This window comes from Ictidomys tridecemlineatus, chromosome 13 (genome assembly GCF_052094955.1).
Source record: "Ictidomys tridecemlineatus isolate mIctTri1 chromosome 13, mIctTri1.hap1, whole genome shotgun sequence".
NCBI classification, from domain to species: Eukaryota; Metazoa; Chordata; class Mammalia; order Rodentia; family Sciuridae; genus Ictidomys; species Ictidomys tridecemlineatus.
The window spans coordinates 60,896,246-60,922,577 of NC_135489.1; the positions used below are offsets into that span (position 1 = coordinate 60,896,246).

The following is a 26,332-nucleotide window of genomic DNA, read 5'->3' on the forward strand; positions in this document are numbered from 1 at the left end:
GACAGGAGGATCACAAGTTCGAGGTCAGCCTCAGCAACTTAGTTGAGACACTGTCTGATTTTTTTTTTAAAGCGAGTAGAGACTGGGAATGTAGATTAGTAATAGATTACTTGACTAGCATGTGCCAGGCCCTAGGTTCAAAGACCAGTACCACAAAATAGAAACAAACAAGTAAACAAAAACTAATGTAGAATCTCTATCCCCTATGGATCAATGCTATAGTTTAAATGTGAAACTTAGAATCCAGGGTGGTACTACTGGGAGGTGGTGGCACCTTCAAAGGGTGGGGTCTAGTGGCAGGTTCTTAGGTCACTAGGTTTGGGTCCCCAAAATGGATTGTGGGAACCTGACCTATTCCTCTTTCTCTGTTATAATTGCTTTTGCTCCACCACATGCTCCTTGCCATAGGCCCAAAGCAATGGGACTCACTGATCATGGACTCCAAAATCGTGAGCCAAATAAAACTTTTTCTCTTCATAGGTTGATTATCTCAGGTATTTGTTATAGTGTTGGAAAGCCAACTAACACAATAAAAAATTGCATGTTTGGGGATGGAGATGTGGCTCAGCAATAGAGTGCTCGCCTAGCAGTTAATTGAAAATAGTACAACATTCCGAGACAAGACAGAATTTGCTCAAGATAAATATATAAAAAAGAAGAAAAAGAAATATGAAGCTGTCATAACTATTTTGAAGCCATCAACCAGTATTCTTTCAATTATGTATTATGCAAGAGAACCTGGAAAAATTAACCATATGAGATATGATACACTAGCCCAGATGCTGACATTGGGAAATATCCATGCTGGCAATAAAATGATTGTAATGGAAACATGTTCAGGCTTGGTGCTGGGTGCAATGATGGAACGAATGGGAGGTTTTGGCTCCATTATTCAGCTCTACCCTGGAGACGGACCTGTTCGGGTAGCAACAGCGTGTTTTGGATTTCCCAAATCTTTTCTCAGTGGTCTTTATGAATTTCCCCCTCAACAAAGTGGATAGTCTCCTAAATGGAACATTTTCTGCTGAGATATTATACGCAGAGCCAAAAGACAGTGCATCAGTTGAAGAAAGTAATGGTGCACTTGAGGAAAAGCAGGCTTCTAAACCAGACAATGAAGACAGCATGGCAGAGGCCCCAGAGAGCAATCACCCAGAACAAGAATCAATGGAAGTTGTTCCTCAAGATCCAGAATATAAGGAGCCTAAAGATAGAGGAAGCAAAAAAGATTATATTCAGGAAAAGCAAAGGAGACAAGAAGAGCAGAGGAAGAGACACTTAGATGCTGCTGCTCTACTGAGTGAAAGGAACGCAGATGGTTTAATTGTAGCCAGTCGTTTTCATCCCACTCCATTGCTCCTGTCTTTGTTGGACTTTGTGGCCCCTTCAAGGCCATTTGTGGTCTACTGTCAGTATAAAGAGCCTTTGTTGGAATGCTACATAAAACTTTGTGAGGGGGGAGGAGTCATCAACCTCAGGCTGTCTGAAACCTGGCTCAGAAATTATCAGGTTTTGCCAGATCGAAGTCATCCCAAGCTGCTGATGAGTGGAGGCAGGGGGTACCTTCTGTCAGGCTTCACTGTTGTCTTGGACAATCTTCGAGCAGACACCAGCCTCAAGTCCAGCGTGAGCACTTTAGAATCACACAAGACTGAAGAACCAGCAGCTAAAAGGCAGAAATGTCCAGAATCTGGCTCTTAATTCTTCAAGTGGCTTTGATTTTTGTTCTCAGGCATTCTGCAGTTAACTGTTCTTTTTCATATTCTGAGAATAAGAACATGGCTGTATACGCCTTCTGGGAAGAAGGAATAGCCTTTGTCCACTTCTGACACAGATGTGTTTACTCTGTCCAAACTACAACTCAAGTATGCAGTAGTGGATTAATGAGACAATTTTGTTTATTTAACAAAAATCCTCTGAGTAATTCTAAATACTCGGCAAATATCTTGAGAATTTCAGAATACTGAAAATGTATTTATACAAGACCTTGTTTGCATTTTAAGCTAAGTGGAATAACACAATATAACTAAAACTTGATGGGTACTGAAGGGAAGGAATTTGTGGAAGAAATTTCCTCTGCTTATTCCATTCTCTTTAACATAAGCAATATGAATGTGTGAGTATATGAGATTTATAGTACCAAAAATATCCACTCTGGTCCCCATTTTTTAAATGCTAGGTTTTATTATTCTAATAGTTGTCAACCTGAGAAAGTTCGAAGTATTCATTTTACTGTCTTTTTTTTTGGCGGGGGTGGGGGGGTGGTAATATTAGAAAGGTTTAGTAGGTACTTTTTTGGTGTTAATTTGCCAATCCTTTTATTCCCTGTTTGAAATAAAGTGACTAGAATTTTTGTATGATATTTAATTAAAGAAACAATTGTTTTCCCCAGAGACTTAATGATATACAACATGCATACGTGTATATATGCACACTTGTGCACACACGTATATATATGTATGTATAGATGATTGTATATACATATATAAACACATGCACACACGTATATGGGTGTATAGGTGTTGGTGTAAACACATATATACACACAGAGAATGTACTACCTATATTAATACACACAAAGACTGAGAACATATTATTTATTTGAAATATGATAAAATTTTGTGCAGGACTTAGACCAGTTCTCATTGCGTTGATGTTGCTCCTTGTCAAATGTTTTTTAAAAGTGCCTTTTTCTGGTGATTATTAAATACTGGTCTGAAAAGCTCTGCCAGGACTAGGTGGTTAACCTTTATAAACTCTGAAAAATTAGAATCAAATTATTTAATCATCTGTTGCAGCAAATAAAAGTGTTCTGAGCAAGCCACAGCTCTTATCCATTTGAGAATCAGTCTTGCTTACTAGAATATGCTCTTGTGTATTGTTCACATTGTCATAGTATAGATGGTTATCATCCAATGAGGAATCACAGAAAAATTTTTTTTCCTAACAGCATGGGCTATTCTGATAATGGCCAGTGTGATTACCAACAAGTACAATTTTGATTCCTTTTTCTTAAAACAGTTGTTTTTAAAGAATAAAAGTATTTCCTTCTATGAAAAAAAAAGAAAATTGATGTCATTATATATAAATATAACTTTCTAAAAAATTGGATTTGACTGTTTACTTTGCTTCCATCAAAATTAAATTGATATTTCCTAAAATTAAAAAATAAATCTCATACAAAAGAAGACTGCTGAAATCTGTGCATTCTAAATAAGAAAATTCTATGATATTAGTCTTCAATTATTTTCTTCTTGATAATCACCTTAAGCTAGGCATGGTGGCACTTGTCTCTGGTCCTGTGGCTCTGAAGGCTAAGGCAGAAGGATCAAGAGTGCAAAGCCAGCCTCAGCAACTTAGTAGGGACTTAAGCCATTTAGCAAGACCCTGTCTCAAAATAAAAATTCAGTAATGGACTGGGGATATGACAGATCGGTTAAGTGCTTCTGCATTCAATCTCTGATAAAAAAAAAAATTAAAAAAAAAACCCTCCTTAAGAAACTTTGTACTCCACATTTACCCAGACAAAAGTAAAAAAAAGCCAATACCCAGAAAACTATCTTCAAAAGTAGCCATGTGAGCCTTTCATTCTACATTTTGCTTGTGCAGGGAGTACCTTGTTCTGCAGTTATTGTTGCTCTAGGGACCCTGGATCAAGCTGGCTCAAGCATTCCTGGTGCTGCTGCCTTCCAGCCCTCAGTGCCACCTTCTCATCCCATCAGAGCCTAAGAGTGCAGGCTTGGCGAAGAGAGTCATGGTCTTGGCAGAGGTGATGAAATTTACTAGAAGAATCATACTGAGGTTTTTTTCTTTCAGACTCCCCCCAAATGATTGCACAAATACACATTTCCAGACAGGGACTGCTTTCTTCATAACTCAGATGCCAAAATCATGGGCTCTAAAGCCAAAAGTGCTCACCTGTGTGAGAAATACCATTGGAGACAGTGGAAATTGTTAACTTTTGGTGGGTGGAGGGTAGGTACCAGTGATTGAACTCAGGGGCACTTGACCACTGGGCCACATCCCCAACCCTATTTTGTACTTTATTTAGAGACAGGGTCTCACTGGGCTGGCTTTGAACTCAGGATCCTCCTACTTCAACCTTCGGAGCCACTGGGATTATAGGCAAGTTCCACTGCGCCCAGTTCTGTCAACTCTTTTGACTGCAAATGTATCAATAGCAGCATTTAGAATACAGTATTATTTATTACATAATATAGACAGAGATGAATGGAATTGATTGGATTGTTTTTTTTTTTTTTATCTTTCCTCAAAATTCTCAGCCTATCTAGTACTGAGATATTGATTGAGTACATTTCCTCAGATCATGGACTGTGCTCATCTGTTGGTGGAACCAGGAAATAATTTGCCTAATACTTCCAATACCATAATTATTTTTAGCATTAAGATATTTATTTCTCAGGCTGGGGTTGTGGCTCAGAGGTAGAGTGCTCACCTCCCAGCCTGTGAGACCCTGGGTTCGGTCCTCAGCACCACATAGTAATATATGAATAAAATAAAGGTATTGTGTCCAACTACAACTAAAAAATAAATATTTTTTTTTAAAAAGATACTTATTTCTCGGGGCTGGGGCTGTGGCTCAGTGGCAGAGCACCTGCTTCGCACAAGTGAGGCACTGGGTTCAATCCTCAGCACCACATAAAAATAAACAAACAAAATACATTGTATCCATCTATAACTAAAAATATTTTTAAATACTTATTTCTCACTTTCATAGTTAGTAGTATAAATTTATATTTTGGGGGTTGGGGCTGTATAACTCAGTGGCACAGCGCTTGCCTAGTGTGCATGAGGCACTGGGTTCGATCCTCAGCACCACATAAAAATAAATAAATAAATAAATAAAGGCATTCTGTCCATCTACAACTCAATTCTTTAAAATTTATTATGGGTATCATCAAGATAAATCAATAAAAGTGATTAAATTGGGAAAAAATGTTTAAATTTGTCCTTAAATTATCACATGGCTTCTTACAACATGGGACTCTGGCTTTTTGAACTCTGAAATTTCCCAAATAGTATATTATATAACATTTACTGTCTTTTTTTTTTTTTGTCACTAGAATTGCACTCAACCACACAGCCCCATCCACAGCCCTATTTTGTATTTTATTTATAGACAGGGTCTCACTGAGTTGCTTAGTGCCTCACTTTTGCTGAAGCTGACTTTGAACTCATGATCCTCCTGCCATAGTTTCCCAAGCTGCTCCACAATGCCTGGCTAAATTCACTGACTTTTAATTCATGAAGTGTTTTTAAAAACTTGAAATGAATAATTTAAAATATCTAAACTTCTATAAATCAGCATATAACATCATAAATATTTGATGCAAATCTTTCCCTCACATTTTTTTTTCATAGACTTAGGGGGTATTTTTGTATTCCCATTGTTATGCATAGGCAGAAGCCTTATGGGATTGGCCTGTGTTCCATAGAGTAGGTCAATTCAAATCACAGTAAAGAGACCCACCTAATAAACGAACTTACTGGCAAACCAATTTTCTATAAAGGTGAATGAAATACAGGGACATTTTTGCCTTTGCACATCAGATTCTTAATTCTGTTTATTAGTTCTCCCTAAAAGTTTTAGACCTATGAGGGACAAGAGATGTTCTCTTTTTAAGCTACCATTTTTTTTCCTGAGGAAAAAAAAATTTTTTTTTTTTAAACTCTGCAGATACACTGTTGTTGGTGTGAAGTACTATGGACAGGCCAAAGCTAAAAGCATGTGTGTTAAATATGTCCATGTGCTAGTGCACAGAGCCCTTCTTGGCAACTACATAGCTTTATTTAGTCAGTTTTTATGAAATGCTAGATAGCAGTACCTGGGAGGAAAAGCTCTGAAACCACAAATTTGGACAGAACCTGTCCTGGAGCAGCACACAGAAGGTAAATACTCACCTGCTCAGGATCTTTCCCTCTCCTTCTCTAGCTTCAGAGCCTCCATATTCTCCATAAAGCCTAAGTTACCAGATGAGACAAACAGAATGAACCTGCCATGTTTGTTTCCAGTGTTGTCAGCATCCTTCAGAGTGGCAGTCCTAGGTGTGATTTTTGCCTGCCAATTATGCCAAATTATAGAATTACCCTCAGAATCTGGGCTCTGCTGGACTCAGCTGCCTCTTTCGGATGGCTGTACTTTCTAGGAATGCTCAGAATTCTTAGTGCTATTCCTTCTTCATTGCAAGATGGTATTTGGATGCACAGGACAGTCTCCTGCCTTGGTGGAACTGTATGATAAGAGGAGACGTCCTGGTGTGTCAGCTCCTCATGTTGGTCCTTGGCTCTTGGCTGTGTGCTGAGGGAGTTTGTCTGGACTTAACCTAAAGGCAGGGAATCCACATGTGTCTCTTCTCTCCCAAGGCTCTTACAGCACACTTAAAAATTGCAGTGAAGTAACCTGTCATAGTATCTGTAAGGAAAATGTTTTTTCATCAATGGAATTTCTTCCCCAGAATCACTGGCTGACTGAGCCAATTGTTGGATAATTCATTTCTATTGGCATTATTTCCGAGGGTCTCACCCTTGAATTTCCTGCCATCATCCTACACTACATTTAATTTCTGGAAAAAAATAGTGATTTACTAACTTCCTTAGGAACAGTGACAGAAATCTCTCAGAAGTGGGTATCAGGTACCTCCTGCCTTTCTGGACAGACTCCTAATTGCCATGGAGATACATATCACTATGCTGTTGTGAACTCCTGGGTAGCAACCTGAAACCTTATCTATTGAAGTAACTCAGGGGAACTCTGGAAGATGCACAATGATGCTTTCATTAAGGGTGATCAGATCTCTGAACAACATATCATAAATGTGAGGACTTCACATGACAAAATCAAAAAGCTCCTTGGCACATCTTATTTACTCATAACTGGGCTACTGTAACTTCAGATTGTCCATAGGCTTGCTGTGCAATTCTAATTTTATTTCTAATGTGAGAAATTAGCAGAATGATCTTATAATTTGTGAATGTGGAACTTTCAATACCTAAGAACTGAAAGCACCAGGTCAACACAGATCTTCAAGATGTCATTGTGCCTCTCTGGCTTCTCTTTTTTACAACTTGTTCAGGAGTGTACATGAAAAAAAAAAAAAAAAACAGAGCGACACACTTTAGCAATGGATTTTTGTTTATGTAGGAAGTTACAGAAGTGAATGTTAAATGCCAAAGGGCACTGAAAGTTGTCCCTGGGGATGCTGCACACAAAACTTTAGGCAGCTAGTGGTAACCTCTTACCATGTGTTCCCAAGCCAGGGTCTTTTTGTCCCCCATGCATTGTGCCAGTCACTGAAACAAGTTTTGTAAAAGAGCAAGAGTTTAATCCATGAGGTAGCCAAGTATGAAGATGGGAGATCTAAGTCTCACATCTGCCTCCTGGAGGATAAGGCTTGGAGATATTTATGGGATAAAGAAGCAGGGTATTTAAGGCATGGGTGAAGGCCAAGTAATGCATGTATTTCATTGGTCAATCAATCATCATGGCTCTTCCTGAGATGCAGGTTCAAAAAATGTACTCATTAGCATGATCTGAGGATGGAGGTTTGGCTTCCTGACATCAATAGCCCCCACCCCACTTCCCATTGCACATCTGCACAGGCCCAGAGAAACAATCCTTGTTTTCAACAAAAATAGTCTTCACAAGCCTGAAAAGTAACCTAGGTAACCATTATCATTACAACCCCTATGTCAAAACTCAACTCAAAGTCGATCATGGATCTTGGATTACTCCACAAAACCTGCATATACTAGATGAAAAAGTAGCCCCAATACTCCAACATATTGAGGGCATTTTCAAAACTGATAAATTTAACTAAATAATAATATTTCAATAAAATGTAGCTAAATATATTAGAAATAAAATCAATAGCTATAAGAACAAACTGGGAGTCATCTAATGCAACACACAGAAAGATCCTGGAAACACATCCCAGACACACCTTTAGAGAGAGAGGTGCTTTCTGTGAGCTTGAAACAGTTTCCTTTCAAAGCCTGCTGCTAGCATCCTTCTACCTGTGTGCTTGCTGCTCCTTGGTGCTGAGTGTATGCAGTGTACATCAGTCACTCCAGTCATTGTCCAAGTCTTGACTTGCATCCTTGCTTTCAAGGCACTGGTCAGGAGAAACTGAGCCAAGTACAAATTGAAACATGAACTTTCATAATTTTGAGTGTTATCCATTCATCAGCCCCTTGTTTATGAGATGATCTACTTCTATTTCCAGTAGGTGGGGTGCCATGGATTAAATGCTTATGTCTCCCCTCCAACATTTATATGTTGAAGGCCTAATTCCCAAAGTCATAGCGTTAGGAATTTGAGACTCTGTGTAGGTAATCTGGCCACAAAGGTAGAACTCTCATGAATGAGCTTAGTCCTCATGAAGGAAAAAATCTACTTCCCCTCTCTTTCTCTCTACTATTTGAGAAAATCTTGGGTCTACAATCCAGATGACAGTCTTCACCAGAACCCAGTCATGCTGGTGCTCTGATCTTACACTTCCATCCTCTAGAAAGGTGAGAAATGTTGAAATATCTGTTGCTTCAGCTACCCAGGCTATGGTATTTGTTGCAGCAGCCTGAGCTGACTAAAGCAGGGGGCAATAACAGCACATCAAATAGACCACTTGAGGACACATGGTTCTAAAGACAATGGAGAGCAGAGCAGGGTGCTAGCCAGGTGCTGATTTCATGGGTGACAGTTGCAGGAGAGACAATATTCTCTCAAACTATTGCCCTATCTGCACCATACCCACCCTCACCCTCCAAGAGGGCTTTGGTGCCAAGGCTCTTGCAACTGTTCAAGTGTGAATGACAAGAGAACACTTTGTCCCCAGCAGGGAAGGAAACCCCAAGGTAGGTTACCTCTATGATATAAAAGAGATTTCAAGCCCCAGGCAAGCCCTTCAATCTAGGTCTTACTGGGGCCTCACTTTTTGGTGGTGGCAAACCCACAGAACACTGAAGATGTGTTTTGCCCTGGAGCTCATCTTTTTTCTCTCCAATCAACTGATGCACCTTGCTTATTTTTGCTATTTTCTTAGTCTCTAAAATTTTGGGACTTCTTCGGGTGATTTTCAATGATTGCATCCATTTAGTTTTTCCTTTATCCACTTCCCTGTAAATCCTTTTTTTAAAAAAAAATTATTCTTTTTATAGGTACATGATAACTATGCATAATAATGGGATTTATTATGCAATATTCATATATGCACATATCATAATTTGATCAGTCTCATTCCTCTATACCTTCCCTTTCCCTCCCCTTCTTCTTCCCCTGATCTACTTGCTCTACTGCCCTGATTTTCTTTCTATCATCATCATTAGTAGTGGTGGAAGTAGTAGTAGCAGTAGTAGTATATTATAATAAATATATAAACTAGATTCATCGTGGTATATTCATACATGGATATATCATAATTTGGTAGACTTTGTTACCAAATACTTCCTCATGCCCTCTTCTTCTCCTCCTTCTCTATCCTTTTCCTTTATTCTGTTAGTCTCCCTTTTATTTCCCTGTGATTCCCTGTTTTATTTCTTTTTTTTTGTTCCAATTCTTCATTTTCAAGTCCCTTTCTTCCTTTGCACTCCTACTGTGTGTCCCACCTCTACCTTTCAATTAGACTTCTGCAGTAATCAATTCATCCCAGTACATCCTAAGCATTGCTAAAGCAGACAAACTTTTGCATAATGTATGGTTTGATGGGCTTATTCCCCTGGTTCACACTGCAATGTTCCACACCATCTACCAGAGCCCTTCTAAATGCCTCAGTGCATGTGTCCAGCCCTCCATTTTATAATCTCTAGCATTCTTCCCAACCTGATTTGTCCTGCTTCTCAACCTGGTTCAAGGTCACCTAATTTAAGGGAGCCACAGTGGGAAGCAGGAACTCTTTAATTACCTCAATTTTATTTGCACTATTTTTTTTTATTTTTTGTGTTTTCTGGAGAAAATTTTTTTTAACTCTTGGAGAGAGCCCCCCCCATTGGCATGTATTTTACAAAATGATGAGTTTAATTAGGTATCTATGCAAACAATTTGATTAAATTCACTTCTCAATGTCTCCCTCATCCTTCCTCCCCGATCCTCTTCCTATACTATCTAGGTCTCTCTTCTACTTTTATGGTGTCACCTCCACACACCCCTCTAGCTTACATAAGAGAGAAAACATACAATATTTTCTCACAGTATGACTTACTTAACTCAAAATTATATTCTTCAGTTTCATCAGTTTCCCCTAAAATTGTAGAATTTTGTTCTTTATGACTAAATAATACTCCATTGTGTAATATATATATATATATATATATATATATATATATATATATATATATATATATCATTGTCTTTATCCATTCATCTGTTGATAGCCACCTAGGCGGACTCCATAACTTGACTAGTGAATTGTGCTGTGGCAAACATTTTATTTGTATGCATTTGTTTTTAAAGTATACTCACTTTAATTCTTCTGGATAAATTCCAAGGAATGATAGAACTTGATCATACAGTAGTTCTACTTTTAGCCTTTTGGGGACACCCCATACTGATTTCTACAGTGATTAAAATAATTTAAATTTTCACCAACTGTGTGTATGTGTTTCTTTTCCCCACATCTTCACCAACTTTTTTTGTTATTTGTATTTTTCATGCTTGCCACACTAAAAGGAGTGAGAAGGAATCTCAGTGTAGTTTTGATTAGCATTTTCCTGATTGTTAAAGAAGTTAGACTTCTATGCATATTTCTTTTTAATAAGTGCCTATTCAGTTCATTTGTACATGTATAGGCTGGGCTATTTTTTAATGTTGAGTTTTTAAAAATTTCTTTATTCAGGGATGGGGGCGGTAGGAAGAGGCCAAGCCCCTGGGCGTCACCCTCTCCCCTGTCCGAGGCGGCCCACTGCCTGTATCTGAGTCACTTGGCCGCTAGAGGACCTGAGCCCGGAGCCTGAGCCGCCAAAGTAGCAAGAACGGAATCTCCCAACCCGAGGGCGCGCTGGGGGTGCAGGCTCGGACGGAGGTGGGTGGGGGACCGGAAGGTGCAGCGCGCACGGGGAGGGCGGAGGAGGTGCCGCCGCTGCCGCAGCTGCCGCCGCCACCGCCACCGCAGCAGAAGGAGCGCCGTCTGGGCAGGCGGGTGGGCAGCAGCGTGCAGGAGCCAGCCGTGCGCGGGGGAGACCGCGCCCATCACCTTCCCTCCGCCCCCCCCCCAAGACGGGAGCGGGGCGTCTAGGCCACTGCAGCAGCCTGAGGGAGAGCTGGGGACCGCCTCTGTGGAGTTGGGGCTGAGTTGTCCTCCGGGGAGAGTGCGCCAAGACTGCTGCTGCGGGCCAAGTTAAGCCCATCCACAGTAATGGCTGCAGCCTTACCCGTCCAGGACCCTGGGAGAGTTGCAGCTATATAGAATACTGCAGAAAGGCAATCTGCTTTTTTGATGCCTTTATCCAACAAGGTGGCTATGATGTCCAGCAACTCTGTAAAGCTGGAGAAGAGGAATTTTTGGAAATCACTGGCACTCCTTGGCATGGCTAGCAAGCCCCTTTATGTTAGAAGACTATAGAAGGCTTTGAGAGACTGGATTACAAACCATGGCCTTTTCAATCAGCCACTGACTTCCCTTCCTGTCAGTAGTATACCTATCTACAAAGTACCAGAGGGATCACCAAATTGGCTGGGAATATCCTGAAGTAGTAATGAAAGGAACCTCATTTAAAAATTCCCAAATGTGTTGTCACTACTTGTGTGCAGAGCTTGGGACAAGGGAAGTCAGATGTGATGGGAGTTTAGCACAACAGACTCTGGCAAGGCCACCATGCTACTGAGAGGGAACACAGTCTGACCCCAGCAGACCGTGGCTCTCCAGCTTTCTCCAAGGAAAGCAGTGAGGCACTGGATGCTGCTGCTGCCTTCTCTGTGGCTGAGTGTGTGGAGCGAATGGCCCCCACACTGACAAAAAGTGACTTGAATGAAGGGAAAGAGCTGCTAAAAACCAACAAGAAGTTGGCCAAAATTGTCACGTTTTTGAAATGAGTAATGATGATCCACAAAAAGAGGAGGAAATTCGAAAATACAGTGCAATGTATGGCAGATTTGATTCAAATAAAAAGGATGGGAAACATCTCACACTTCATGAGCTCACTGTTAACGAAGCAGCTGCCCAATTCTATGTGAAAGATAATGCCCAGCTTACAAGAAGAGATGAACTTTTTGCTCTGGCTAGGCATATTTCTCGAGAAGTCACTTATGAATATACTTACAGATACATCAAGTCAACATGTGGTGAAAGAGATGAATTATCCCTAAAGAGAATTAAAATAGAGGATGTGTTTCCAGATTTCCAGGATTCTATGCACACATCTTTCAGCAGGCTAGAGCCAAGAGTGAAGAACAAGCAGCCCTTAGTTCACAGCAGTCTGAAAAGGTGATGGCAAAGCAGATAGAGCTCCTCTGTGCCCAAGCTGGCTATGCTATGAGAGACTGCAGCATGCTGAGAGAAAACTGTCTACAGGGCTTTACCAGGCAGAGCTCAAAAGAGCAGTCTTGATGGCTTGCCTTCTGATAACTCAGATGGACAAGGAAAGAGACCTTTGAATATCCAAATGCCTAATTTGCAGAACAGACAGCCCCATCATTTTGTGGTGAATGGGTAGCTGAGTAGACTTTACTCAAGTGAGGCCAAGTCCCACTCCTCAGAGAGCCTTGGGATTTTAAAAGACTATCCTCACTCAACTTCTACTTTGGAAAAGAAATTCAACAAAACAGAACCTGAAGATTCAAGATAGCTCTGATTCTCCTACTGTTCTCTGGAAATGGCATCAGATTTAAGGATAATGCTCCATCATAGAAATAAGGCTTAAGAGCCAATGTTGCCTCATTAAGCTCAGATTTCATAGCCAAAGCATAAGAACTCCAGCATCAGTCTGTGGAAACTGGGAAGAAAAAACAACAGCCACAAAATAAAAGAATTTAGAGTTGCAATTTATATCACAAATATTGATCCATTCACATTCCTGTGTAAGTTATTTTATGTGGAAAGGTTACAAGTTAATATTGTAAGCATTCATTATTTCAGAATGTACAATGTATTTGTGTAATTTATAAAGTAAAATCTAGATGTTGAGACCTGTTTGGTCCTAATAGATTTGGATATAGTTTGTTTTATTTGAAATTTTATTGTCTGCTTTAAGTGTATTTAGTGTAAATATTATTATCAGAGTTTAAAATCTTTACGGTCTTAAAATAGAAAGCTTAAGTAATATAGTTATTGGCAAGGTTGCAATGATTATAGAAAAATTAAAAGCAAATTCTCAATTTAAGCCAAAGAAAATAGTGTGTATTTAATACTTAATGAAACTAATTTTACCAGGAAATGTATAGCATTTATTCAGTAACCTTTTTGCTGTTTTAATGAGTGCACATTTACACAATTAATTAGGGAAAAGTTAAAAAGAGAGCAATAAAGTAGAAAATCTCTCTTACCTAGTTGACTCAGATTGGATTACAGAATTGCTGTTTAAGACATAACAAATATAGGAAGCTATTTCTTGGACAGATCTTAAAACAAGTGGACTAATGTGTAAAATCTTTGATTTAAACATTGGTATTTCAGAATGTGTTAAGTAGATTAAGATGTAGTACATTACCCCTAAATGTGATAAAGACGGTGACTTAACAAAGGCTATAATAGATTGTTAGATTTTGTATTCAGAAATTCTTCTCCATGTATAAGAGTCAGACTAGGTGGCTCTCACTGGAGAATGTCTTCCCACCCAACTATCACAAGAGTGGAGTCACTGATCCATATTTGCAGGCATATTTCTATGGAAGTTAAGTTGACAGCTTTATTATTTATTTTACAATTTTATTTGTGGTCACCTTTCAGATTTTTGAATGCAGTTTTTTTTTTTTGTAAAATTCATTTTAACTTAAAAGTATATTTTTAATTTCCCTATTAGTAGACTGCGTGTTCATACACATTATTAAATGTTAATGATATATTGGCATACTTGTAAGGATTTCACATTTGAATCCATAGTGGGTATTTAAAAAACAAAAAGGAAAATCCAATATCGGCCAATATCCATTTTTTCTGCTGATTAAAGAGAAGATATTTGACAGTTTATATACTTATTACACATTCATCTAAACCCAGATATTGCTGAGAAGAGAATATGGACATGGAGTATATGTTTTTCTGTTTTTAGTTCTGCTTTAAATCATAACTGTGTAACAAATATTGTCATAATCTGTTATACTAAAATTTGTCAGCCAAATGTTAGATGAAATGTCTGCCCTATAGTCTCTGATCACTGTCATATATATAATTGCTTTTTTCATTTTGATTTGTAGAAGAGCTTTATGGTAGAAAAAACCAGTAAACAACTTTTATACTATTAAAAGACTTTTTTTCCTTCCTAAATGCTTTACATGTACCCTGGTATTTTGCCAGCCAAAGAAACTTTTTTATGGACCCTGCAACTTCTTTGCTAACTTGAGGTTGATTATTTTATTATTCACTGCGTGTAGAACTAATGTGAGTACAATTTAAATAGAATTTTCAGTTTTTAATATTAGCCATAGCACTGGTTAGTATCTCAGTAGTTTCATGAAACATTTCCTGTATTCTAATATATTTTGAGAAATTTTGTGGTCTTTTTTTTAAATTGTGTCTTACAGTTCAAGTTTATAAATTTTAATAAGCAACCATTTTTAAAGGTGCAATAATCTCCCAACTATTATTTATCTATCTTTCATGAACTCACAAACTGCATCTTTAAATCCATAAGAGTCCTTAATCATACTTTTCTGCTCTTTCAAGCTTAGTGATGAAGAAGCACAAAAATTTCAATAGAAAACAGGTTTTATTTTGTAAACATTAATGTATTAAAATAATATGTATAATATATATTATACATATATTATTTTTATTTGAATTGTATATATGAATTGGATGTTATAACTAGTTGTTTTTTTTTTAATTATGTTAGGGGTATTTTCACTGAACAAGGTTGATTGGTTATCTCAATATTACAGCCAAGATAGTCCAAGGGAGCATTGAAAAAAAAATCTTTATTCATTTGGGATATTTGTTTTCTGAAGAGTGGCAGGCAAAGATTTTCTGCCATTCTATAGGTTATCTTTTCACTCTACTAATTGTTTCCTTTGTTGCACAGAAGCCTTTAAATTTGATGTTAGTTGATTTATTGATTCTTTATCATATTTCCTGAGCGATTGGTGTTCTATTCAAGAAATCTTTGCCTATGCCTGTATGTTGAAGTGTTTCCCCAATTATTTCTTCCAATAGTTGCAGAGTTTGGATCTAGTATTTTGGCCTTCAGTCAATTTTGAAGGCTAATATATCTGGATCTAGTTTTCTTCTATGTATGGATATGCAATATTTCCAGGACCACTTGTTAAATACACTTTATATTCTCCAGTGTATATTTATGTTAGTTTTGTCAAGAGCCAAATGTCTATAGCCATGTGCAATTGCCTCTGTGTCTTCTCTTCTGTTCCTTTCCTCAATGTGTCTGTTTTTATGGCAGTACTATGCAATTTTAGTTACTCTGACTCTGTAGTATAATTTGAAATCAGGTACTGTGATGCCTCTAGCATTGCTCTTTTTGCTCAGTATTGTTATAAGTATTCTGAGAGTTTTGTTCTTCCATATGAGTTTTAGGACTTTTTTTTTTTTTTTTTAGTTCTGTAAAGAATGTCATTGGTATTTTGATAGGTATTACATTAAATCTGTAGATCACATTTGGTATTGTGGCCATTTTAATTATGTTAATTCTGACTATCCATAAACACGGGAGATCTTCATCTAGTGTCTTATTTCTTTCTTTTCTGTTTTATAATTTTTATTGTAGAGGTCTTTCACTTTCTTGGTTATGCTTATTCCTAGGTTTATTTAAAACTATTGTGATGGGAATTGTTTTCCTGAGTTTTTTCTCAGCTGATTTTACTATTCATGTACAGAAAAAGTTTTGCATGTTGATTTTATGTTCTGTTACTTTGCTGAATTTCTTTTTTATTGGATCTATAAGTCTTCTTGTGGAAATGTTAGGGTTTTCTAAGCATAAGATCATATTATCTGCACATAGGAATAATCTGAATTTTTCCATTTCTAATTGTATCCCATTTATTTCTATCTCTTGCCTAATTTCTAATTTTTGTTTGTATCTAGTATTGCTAGTAAAGTATGTAGGGCTTAAAAGAAAAAGAAGCAGGAGGAAGTAAAAATAAATGAATAAAAACGGGGAGGGAGAAAGGCTGTAATGCAGCAGCTAGTAGAAGAGAGGAAGAACCAGGGAGTGGTTCTACTTGTCATCCTAATTTTTCTTGTTTTCATCTTGTCATGGAGATTTAGTAAGTGTCTTGGAACAATATTGAATTTTTTTTTTAGCTTGTTTGTGTGTTACTTTAATATTTGAATTCAACTGGGCTTTAGAAGACTATCAAAATATATGTGTCTTTTTGGTTTCAGGAAATTTGACCTGCCATTAAAAAAACAAAAACAAGGGTTGGCGGGTGGGGCAGAAGCAGATAATGACAGAAGAAACTGGAGGAGGAGGAACATAAGATGGCAAGGGATATAATTCAGTGGTTAAGTGCTTGCCTAGCATGAATAAGACTGTGGGTTCAATCCCCTGTATGGGGTGGGGAGAGAATGTTAAAAAATTTTAAAATAGAAATTAAAACATTTTATAAAATACATGTATTTGGATTAATGTATGCAATATCAAATAATTGGGGGAAGAACCTATCAAATACAGGAGACAATAAAAAATGAACATGAGGGAGTACAACATTATTCCAAGACAAGCTATTTGAGATGGAAAGGTTTCTTACTGGGCTTTCCAGATTTGATTTCTGTCAAGTGTTTTTCTCTCTTCTCTATTTTGGGGGGGTGTAGTAAATGCCCATGTCTCCTTAGCTTGTTCTTCAAGTTTCTCTGGGTACAGAGGTAGTAATAATACCAGCTGTCCCCATGATGGAACAAGGAGCTGTATGTTTAGTTTATTCCCCCTTCAGCTCATCTTTTTCCTTTGAAAACTGCACAGAATTCAAGTCATGACATCTATGGTCACAGACCTCAGTCCTTCCACTTCTGGAGTGAACCTAACTGGGTTCTGTACTTCCTCAGCATGCCTGAGATTGACTAGCTCTCTGGAAAGTCAGAAGAAATGGCCCCTAATTGTGACAGAGTGGACAGGTCTCTCACTGCCTGGCTTGTGGACCTGCCTATAGAAATGTGGCATACACTTGGGGTTATCTAAACAGCAATAGAGTTTCATTGCATGGGGTGCAGTGGCAGAGGAATGGGACAGCCTGGCAACTGGGGCATGGGTTGCTGAAGAAAGGCTGGGTGTGTAGTAGTGGCCAAGAGCAGAGGTACCTGCTGCTTTCTAGAGGCTGCAACTCCTGACAAAAGCAAAAAGCGGTGGCCTGGGGCAGAGGCAGAGGCATGGGACAACCTGGCAATGAGGACATGAGTTGGTGAAGAAAGGTTGGGTATGTGGTTGTGTCCAACAGCAAAAGTACTTGCCACTTTCTATGGGTTGCAACCACTGGCAGAAGCAAAAAGTGGTGGCCTAGGGCAGAGACATGCAGCACACCCTAGGTGCTGCACTCCCTGAAAGTGTCATGTACTCTGTTCTGTTCCACCTCACTCAATGCAGAAGCCAGAAGGAGAGGAGGGGTTCAGGTGTCTTCATCTCATAGATAGTGATCCCACTACATAGGTTGCTCAGCTAGCTCATTTTAAAGGTGTTCCCTATGATAATATTTGTTGTGATCTCTATGTTGAAAGCCTTTCCCAAGCTCTAAGTTCAGGTATAGTCTCTACAAATGGGCTGCCTGCTTCTCTTTACTGGCAAATTCAGAGAATAGAACACTTCTTGCTCAACATGTGTCTCTGTAATTCCTGCACCAGTTTAATTCTGTTTTTCTCTCTCTTCTACTGCTTTTTCTGAAGTAAGCTTGTCAGCTTTGCCTCTCCTTCTTTCTCCATGTTGTAGCCCTCTCCTTAGTCCTGCCCTGATGCTGCAGGTGCTGCTTCTGGGGTAACAAATACTTTTCTGTTTTGTGTTCCAGTGTCTAAAATCCTCTGATAGCTCAGTATTTTGAATCAGTGCATTCCCTCTCTCATCCACCTCTCCATTATGTGATTCTATCACTGCTTTGGTTCCACACTATGGAGTTGAAACCTGCAGCCTCCCTCACTTCCACCATCTTGATCCAGTCCTAAAGATAGTTTTGAGAGAATTCTCTAAGGGGTGCATCTTCAAAGCAATTTGAGACTCGTTTGCCTGCATGCACACATTGCTTCTATTAAAACTTATCTATTAAACATTACTTGATCATTTCCAAGTCTTGGTGTGTGAAGACAACCAGGGAGCTTGGATGCCTGAAATATGAACTACCTCATGGACTTGTGGGCCAGAGGCATGTGGGAGGAGTAGGACAACAGTGGTTGGAAGGAAGAAAGCTAGAAAAGAATTGAACTAAAGAGGGTTTCATATAACATTGAAATCATAGATGTTCTTCTCTGTGGGCTAGAAAATGTTAAGCAAGGAGAATGTTACCAGATAATTATCAGAATAAAGGTAAGAAATAAATCTCACACACACACACACACACACACACACACAATTAGCTAAGAAATTTGTGTGAGAGTTAAGTGGGCACAATGCCCAATCTATTTACATAAAACAAATAACATTTTGGGGACTGCTACAATTTGAAACCTAAAAGGCCCCTTCAAAGGCCCATATGTTAAAAGCTTGGTCCCCAAGTTGACATATTTGGAAAGTGGTGTAATCTTAAAAAGGTGGGGCCTTTTGAGAAGTCTTTAGATATTTGGAGTGTGCACTGAAAAAGATTATAGGACCCTGGTGTCGTTGTCATCCTCCTCCTTCTCCTCCTCCTCCTCCTCCTCCTCCTCCTCCTCCTCCTCCTCCTCCTCCTCCTCCTCCTTCTTCTTCTTCTTCTTCTTCTTCTCTCTCTCTCTCTCTCTCTCTCTCTCTCTCTCTCTCTCTCTTTTGTTGGTTTTAGATGTAAATGAACACAATATCTTTATTTTATTTAAGTTATTTTTATATGGTGCTTCACAGTACTTGGCAAATCCTCTACCATTGAGCCACAATCCCAGCCCCTTTCTCTCTGTTTTCATTTCCAGGTCATGAGGGACCTGTTTTATTTCACCACCTGCTCCCATCAGTATGTGCTAACTCATCACAGTCCAAAACAATGATGTCAATGGATTATGGACAGGAACCTATGGCACTATGAGACAAAGGAAACTTTTTTTTTTTTGGTACAGGGGATTGAACCCAGGGGTGCTTAACCACTGAGTCACACCCCCAGCCATTTTTAAATTTTATTTTGAGACAGGGTCTCACTAAGTTGCTTAGGGCCTTGCTAAATTGCTGAGGCTGGCTTTGAACTCATGATCCTCCAGCCTCAGCCTCCCAAATTACTGGGATTACAGGTATGTGAAAGACCCCCCCAAAGACCCTAACCACTCAGTGAGGGAGCACACCAGGTCGTCCAGAGATCAGTTTATTCAGCATATGCTACAGTAGAGATGGAAGCATCTGCAACAGCAGCAGTGTGGTTTTAAGGACTTAAATCATCCCCTGTGGGAAGTGCGTGTGGTTATGACTGGCATACCTGTTGTTAGTTTTTTATTGGGCTCCTGGGCTGGTGATGGCCCTTTGGTGGGCTCTTTTGGTGGGCCCCTTCTCTTAGATAGGAAGAAGAAGCCGGAAACCTAAGGCCCTAGGAGTGGTCGCCATTGTTGAATGGTGACCTGGTCCTGTTCTGGTTCTGTGCACCACCACACCCAGATAAAAGAAAATTTTGATCATGGTAAGTTGAATTGCCTTGAGTATTTGCTTAGTAACATAAAGCTGACTAACAGAGGGACTGTGCATAGATTGTCTTCTACCTCTCCCTGTCATCCTTTATATTTTTTCTCAATATTTTTCCTCAGTCAGTGATTTTTCAGGATGATTCCCAGAGTCAAATGACCCATGCAGTTTGCCTTGTGGTCATGGAATGGGCCTGGATGACACAGACTTCACCTGATTCAGCCAGAAAAATTTCATGTTCATTTCCTTTTATACTTTTGAATTCTGCAGAGTTTCAAGCTAAAAACAATCAGAAAAAAAAATCAGTGGCCCTAGTGTTGAGAGCCACGAGAGTTCGGGAATAAAGGCTTGCTGTTTGAACCTACAAGGCTGTGTGGTGGCTAGGTTATTTTGTGCGCAGCCAGACTGCGGCACCCTAGGTCGTCCCATTCTACTTTGTTCTCTCAGTTACACAAGTGATACTCAGGATCAAAAATTTGCATTTGTGTTGTAGAGAAAGATTTCTGATTCTTCAATCCACCTCAGGAAATTTTATTAAGGAATGAGATGAGCATTCAAACGTGGAAACAGCGGTTGAAAAATGACTGGATCTGTAACTCAAGGATGACTTAGAAAATTGCTTTTCTTCCTGCTCAGCTAACCTTTTTTGATTCTACACTGGTAGCTCCAGGATAGAGAGCAAATGAACTCATTCTTCCAAGGAGTCAGGTGGGGCTTTCCAGACATGAAGCCCACTCTTAATCTGCTGTTCCCAGGAAACACAAGAAAAAAAAAAAAAAAGAGAGAGTAAAAGTGTCTTTTTACCTGAACTCAAACTAGACCAAACCAAGAAGTAAATTGTATGGTATTTACTAACTACTGGCCAGTCATCTTTTTTTTAGGACTCTTGTTTTTTCTTAGATTCTTAGATTCTACGAGGCCTTTATCATTGTTATGTGTGCACACTCCTGTTATGTGTTGTATGTTGGTATGTCTGTATGTGTGTATGTCCATATATCCTGCAGTGATATGACAATTGACAGATGAGGAGCGCTCATAAAAAATATTAAAAATAGATCCAAATATCTTTAATTCACGTGATTCAAATGGTTCAATTTAGATTGGGTAAACAGATAAAAGTAAAGATGTCCTTAAAATTAAACTTATAAGTTTCTCTAGGTGTTCAAAAAAAGGCCCTAATAAAATGTTAACTCTGCTTAAATTCAAAGGTTGGCAAGTATTGTTTCAAAATGTGAACAAAAGGAGGTTAATAGATTAAAAGGAAAAACTAAAAGGTTCTAGGTATGGATCTAATAAAAAAAAATTTGTATCTAGATAGGAGAGTCTATGTGACTAAGTAATCAAGAGGGTTTAAGTAAGGGATAAAGGAGGTTTATGTAAATTGGTTATGTGTATAAGTTTTTGAGTAAGTTACACAACTATGGTTAAACAACAACTGTTATTTTTCAATACTTTCTTGTGCTCTCTTGCTCTGAATAATGAAGTTCCTTCAAATCCGATTGCAGAAAGTCTCAAATTAAACTTCCAACCAGCTTCTGCTTAGACACTACCAGTCTCTGACAACTGATGGACCCCCAGCATCTTCAAGAGAACAATTCACTCAGTGCTGAAGCTCACTACCAGGCACGATGGAATGCGGCAGACATGGGACAGACATGGGAAACAACAAGTTCAGAGAACCTCTTAATCTGCCATCCTGGATTCATGAGTCTTTATGTCCTTTTAAGCTTCCTCATGGTCCTTGGTCTCTTTTCTGTCAGCCCCCCAACATGGAACTTCTGCCAGAAATTGATCTTTGCTCTAATTTTTATCTTCATTCTGTTTTTATTTGCTCTGATCTTCTTTAGGTGCTGGTGATGATATCTGAAAAAAACTTGCCAGTAGACGGGTTGCCTGCCATTTATCCAAGCCCTGCCATCTCCCCCTTAGTCATTTCTTTGGAAGCCAAACTTGGTTGGCGTGGGATCATCAGTGTAATTGTGATGTTACTGGTGTGTTCGTGTCTTCCAGGTGTACAGGTCTGTAGGGTAGAAGTTTTACAAGCTGGTGTCCTAAAGTTGTATGGTAATTTTAGGCTCCAAAAAAAAAAAAAAACATGTTGGAAATTTATTTATCATTTGTGTTCTATAACTGGACTTGTTATCAGTAAGATATGTAAAGTTCTATGTTACTTTCTACACTGAGATATAATTTAAATGTATTTTTAAGTCAATGAGAGCCTAATCTGGGTAAAGGTTTTATTGTAAAACACAGAAGTACTTTGCTACTTTCCTACAAGAGGTTAAAAGCTTTCAGCCTTCCCTTAATTCATGTTTTAGGTGTGATATTATGTTGTGGTAGCTAATGTCCATGTAAACTTGAGCAACAGTTTATGTAGGCTTTGTAAAATGATGCAAAGATCAGCTTCAGAACTATAGTATTTAAGATTTATAAAGAGCCCTGCCTTACTTGAGATAAAACTCTATGTCCCATCTCACTACATGTAAAAGTGACTATGAAAGAAATAGACCAGATTTCAGTGCATTTAAGGTTGTGTTCAAAAGCTGGTTTTTGTCACGATTGCCAGGACCTCAAACAGGGGATTATAATGTATAACTCTGCCAAAATTCAAGGTAGCTATTACATAAACTAAATATGTTTTTATCCTAGTTAGTTTTGTTTTGTAGTTTGCTTTTAGATGGTCTAAGGATTGCCTGTTAATGTTTTAAAGAGGTACTGCTTTAAGAGCTCACAACCTGGGTTAACTTAGGATGGGGAGTTATCACCTACAGGATAGAGAGATAGACATTGAGGTTTAGTGCCCTTAATATAAGGCTGTTGACTTATTTGCTGGATGTTTAAGATTAAGTTTTAAAATTAAAAACTTGGCTTTTGCCCTTTGAGTCAGTCTGAATCAGGGAATAGGGAACTTTTCCAAAGGGCTCTGCAACTCTAGGCCACATAACCTCCTGATCAGGGAGATTAATGAGACCAGTGGAGGACAGAAAGCCAATCAGTGCATTTGCTGTAAAGAGGAGGGTCATTAAAAAGGGAGACATCCCTGATGCTTCTGAGGGAAGCCACATGGTCAAGCAAGGCCTGGACCCATCCTAGCGCAAATGGCACTAGCAGAACTGAGAAGCTGCTGTGAAGTTCCCGAGGACTCCCCAGGGTAATTCAGGTGACTGTTATAAACAGGTGGAAACAAAGTCAGTTTGACTTGCTTCATCTTAAACACTTAGCAAAGACAGTCAAAGCCAAAGCACAGCTGTTCCTGGACATTTTAAATGATAATAATAGTTAAATGTAACTTCCAAAAATAAGTAAACTGGAGGCTACAAAAAAAGATTCTTAGACAGAAATGCCTGATAACTGTCAAAGGGACTGCTAGAGTAGTTTTAGTCTAAGGCCTTTATTTCTAGCCAAGGCAGGTAGGCTTGATGTTTGCTAATATGGATACCCAGCCCTAAGTAGTAAAATTAAAGATTTCTCTATTAGACACAGAGGTCATACTAGTAAAAGGATTTTGCAGAATCAGATGGCATTAAATTATTAGACTATATCTTAAGGAAAAAGATATCTGTAACCCTAGATGTTGGTTGTTGTATTTACATTCCTGATATTTCTGGCAATGTGAAGCCATGTCCTCAGCAACTTTGTCGTGGAAACAATATCTTAGCTCCTGGTTCTTGGTACTTCCTGGTGGAAAACATTATTAGTCTTTGTCTTTGCCATCATACTCATTGGCATATTCCTGTGCTATGGCATTCATTGCTGCATCAATATGGTTCCAGTACTAATGAATTCTTGTTTCTCTTGTAGACCAACCATCACTCAAATGGCCCTCCAGCCTATTACTCCTCAATTGGACTTTTATCATGGATCACTCGATAGACCCGATACTTTTAGGGGGGACTCCGAACTGCTTGCCCCACGCCGTCCCTTTTCAGCCTGAAGAAGCCAGAAAGATTCTCTTCGTCCCCCTTCCTCACAGCAGTAAAGAGTTCCCAAATTAGAGGGGGGAATGAAGCCAGATTTAAAGTTAGGTAGTCAGTGTAGCTAGACAAATCGGGATCTAATACCGAGTGAAATCTAAAATGGAGGCCATGCTGAAATTGATTCCAGGAAACGCAGGACAACTCATGGTAGTCAGGCAGCAATATGCTCCACTGGTGGAAATGGAAAATGAGACCTTCCAATAATTTTAATTCAGTACTTTTAAGATTAAAAGTAGTCAGAAAAAAAGAGTGGGGAATGTAAAGGTAAAATTTCCAAGCTGATTCTAAGCCGCAGAGCCTGAGTTAAAGTGTAAAAGACCAGGCATCCTAAAGTTTCCAAAGTGCAGGGATTGGGTTAAAAAGTAAAAGACAATTGTTACAATCATACAAGTCTATTGTTACAATTCCTCTGCTATCCCCGGAACTTGTAATCCCTGTAAAGTTGTTAGAACAATGAGGGAACTGCCTAGTAAATGTCTCCATTGATTCCCTGGTTGATTAATAGCTAAGGGCTCTAGGTAGCATGGCACGTACGCATCTAGGCCCCAGAACCAATCAGTTTAAATGTGTACCCCACTTAGAAATGACCAATCATCTCTGCCCTAATTGTTCCCGCCAATGTATGCACTAATCCTGACTCAGGGTTGTTGTTCAATTTTCCCGCGCCTCATGATGATTTGTTCTGATGTATGCAAAGCCCCCCACCCTCTCCAAAAAGTGTACTTAAGCTCCACCTGACCTCCGCTCTGGGCTCTGGGCTGCTCTCCCTTCTTGAGTGAGCACAGAGTCCCAGCGCGCTGGAACAGGATCCTCAATAAACTTCCCCCCTGCGATTGCATGAAGTGAGTCTCTTGTGTGGTTTCTCCCCTCCGACGCTCCGCTGCACCCCAACAATTATATTAGCATCACTGAGTCAAAAATTTAGAAGTACTTTTTTTTTTTTTTTAGTACCAAGGATTAAACTGAAGGGTGCTTGAGCACTGAGCCACATCCTCAGCCTTATTTTGTATTTTATTTTGAGACAGAGTTTTACTGAGTTGCTTAGTGCCTTGCTTTTCCTGAAGCTGGCTTTGAATTCTTGTTCCTCTTGCCTCAGCCTCTTGAACTGCTGGGATTACAGGTATGCACCACTGCACCTGACTAGATGTATTTTTTTAATACATTTATTTATTTATTTATTTATTTATTTATTATGTGGTACTGATGATTGAAGACAGTGTCTCATATGCCCTCTACAGTCCCTGGCTAGATGTTTTGTTGTTATTTTTGTTTTTAGTTGTAATTGGTACAATATCTTTATTTATTTTTATGTGTTGCTGAGGAATTAACCCAGTACCTCACATGCACAAGGCATGTTCTTTACCACGGAGCTACAAGCCCCAGCCCCTAGATGTACTCTTAATGAAAGATCCTATGTGTAATGACCTTATGTTGTCTTCCATTATTGCTTTTTATGGCAATAATAGTCTATGGCATTTCTTACTGACTTTTTACTTCTCATTACCCTGTATCCAAACTTTATTTTTTTATTTATTAGTTGTAGATGGACATGACACCTTTATTTTATTTATTTATTTTTATGTGGTCCTGAGAATCAAACCCACTTGCTTTCTACTATTGAGCTATAATCCCAGCCCCCTTGTATCCAAACTTAATTCAAGAAAATATAGCTTCTGGGACAGCACATTTTATTTTGAGGAGGTGAGGGATATATCAAAAAAGAGTTTCTCTAAAAGGTAGAAGTCAAGATTGACCAAGACATGCCTGCAAACCAGTTCTCAAGGTCACCTCTAAGACTTGTTCTCTCTGCATCTAATTCCTAAGCTCTTTTTCTTTGTCATTTACAAAGGAAAATTCAATCTTCACCTTTTGATATGGCCTTCAGTGCCTGGGGCCAGCCTCAGCATGGGGTCTCAGAGGATGACTGGATGACAAGGAATTGGGGAGGAATAGCTGAGAAACAACACAGACAGAAAAATGAAGGTGCTGAATCTGAATCTTTACTTATGTCTTGAATCATATATACTGTTCTTTTTGGAATGATTACAATACTTTGTGGTTACAAGGCAGGAAGCACAGAAGTTGTTATTCAAGGACATACAGTTTCATTTTTGAGTAAGCCTAATCAGACAAAAATAATCATTAATCCTAAACAGCAGTAAGCACTTTTAACTTTCATTTAGTGTTCTGCCTTGAGCTGTTCTACTTAGCTAAGCTTAATAATATTTAGCTATTGTAAGGGTAAAATTTCTAAGCTGTTTCTAAACTGCAAAGCCTGAGTTAAAGTGTAAAAGACTGGGCATTGTAAAGTTTCTAAGCTTTACAATGAGTTAAAAAGTGAAGGACCACGTATTGTTAAAATCCTCTGTTAGGACAATACCCGAACTGCCCAGTAAATATTCCCACTGACTCTCTGGTTGTCTAATGACCTGGGACTCTGTGTAGTTTGTTATGTAGTCCTTTAGGCC

At 38.9% G+C, this 26,332-nt stretch overlaps 1 long non-coding RNA gene and 2 pseudogenes across 2 annotated transcripts; all 3 read left to right on the top strand.

The window, feature by feature from the left end:
* Positions 1–591: 591 nt before the first annotated feature.
* Positions 592–1,769, top strand: LOC101974623 (tRNA (adenine(58)-N(1))-methyltransferase non-catalytic subunit TRM6 pseudogene; annotated as a pseudogene).
* A 9,597-nt stretch (positions 1,770–11,366) lies between these two features.
* Positions 11,367–15,703, top strand: LOC144369880 (NGFI-A-binding protein 1 pseudogene; annotated as a pseudogene).
* A 3,373-nt stretch (positions 15,704–19,076) lies between these two features.
* LOC144369881 (uncharacterized) lies at positions 19,077–24,702 on the top strand. 2 transcript variants are annotated; one of them, XR_013429716.1, is made up of 2 exons: positions 19,077–23,047; positions 23,689–24,702. It is a non-coding gene; the product is annotated as an uncharacterized LOC144369881 (long non-coding RNA). The 2 variants fall into 2 exon arrangements; XR_013429717.1 differs by having other exon boundaries at positions 19,077–23,038.
* Positions 24,703–26,332: the final 1,630 nt, after the last annotated feature.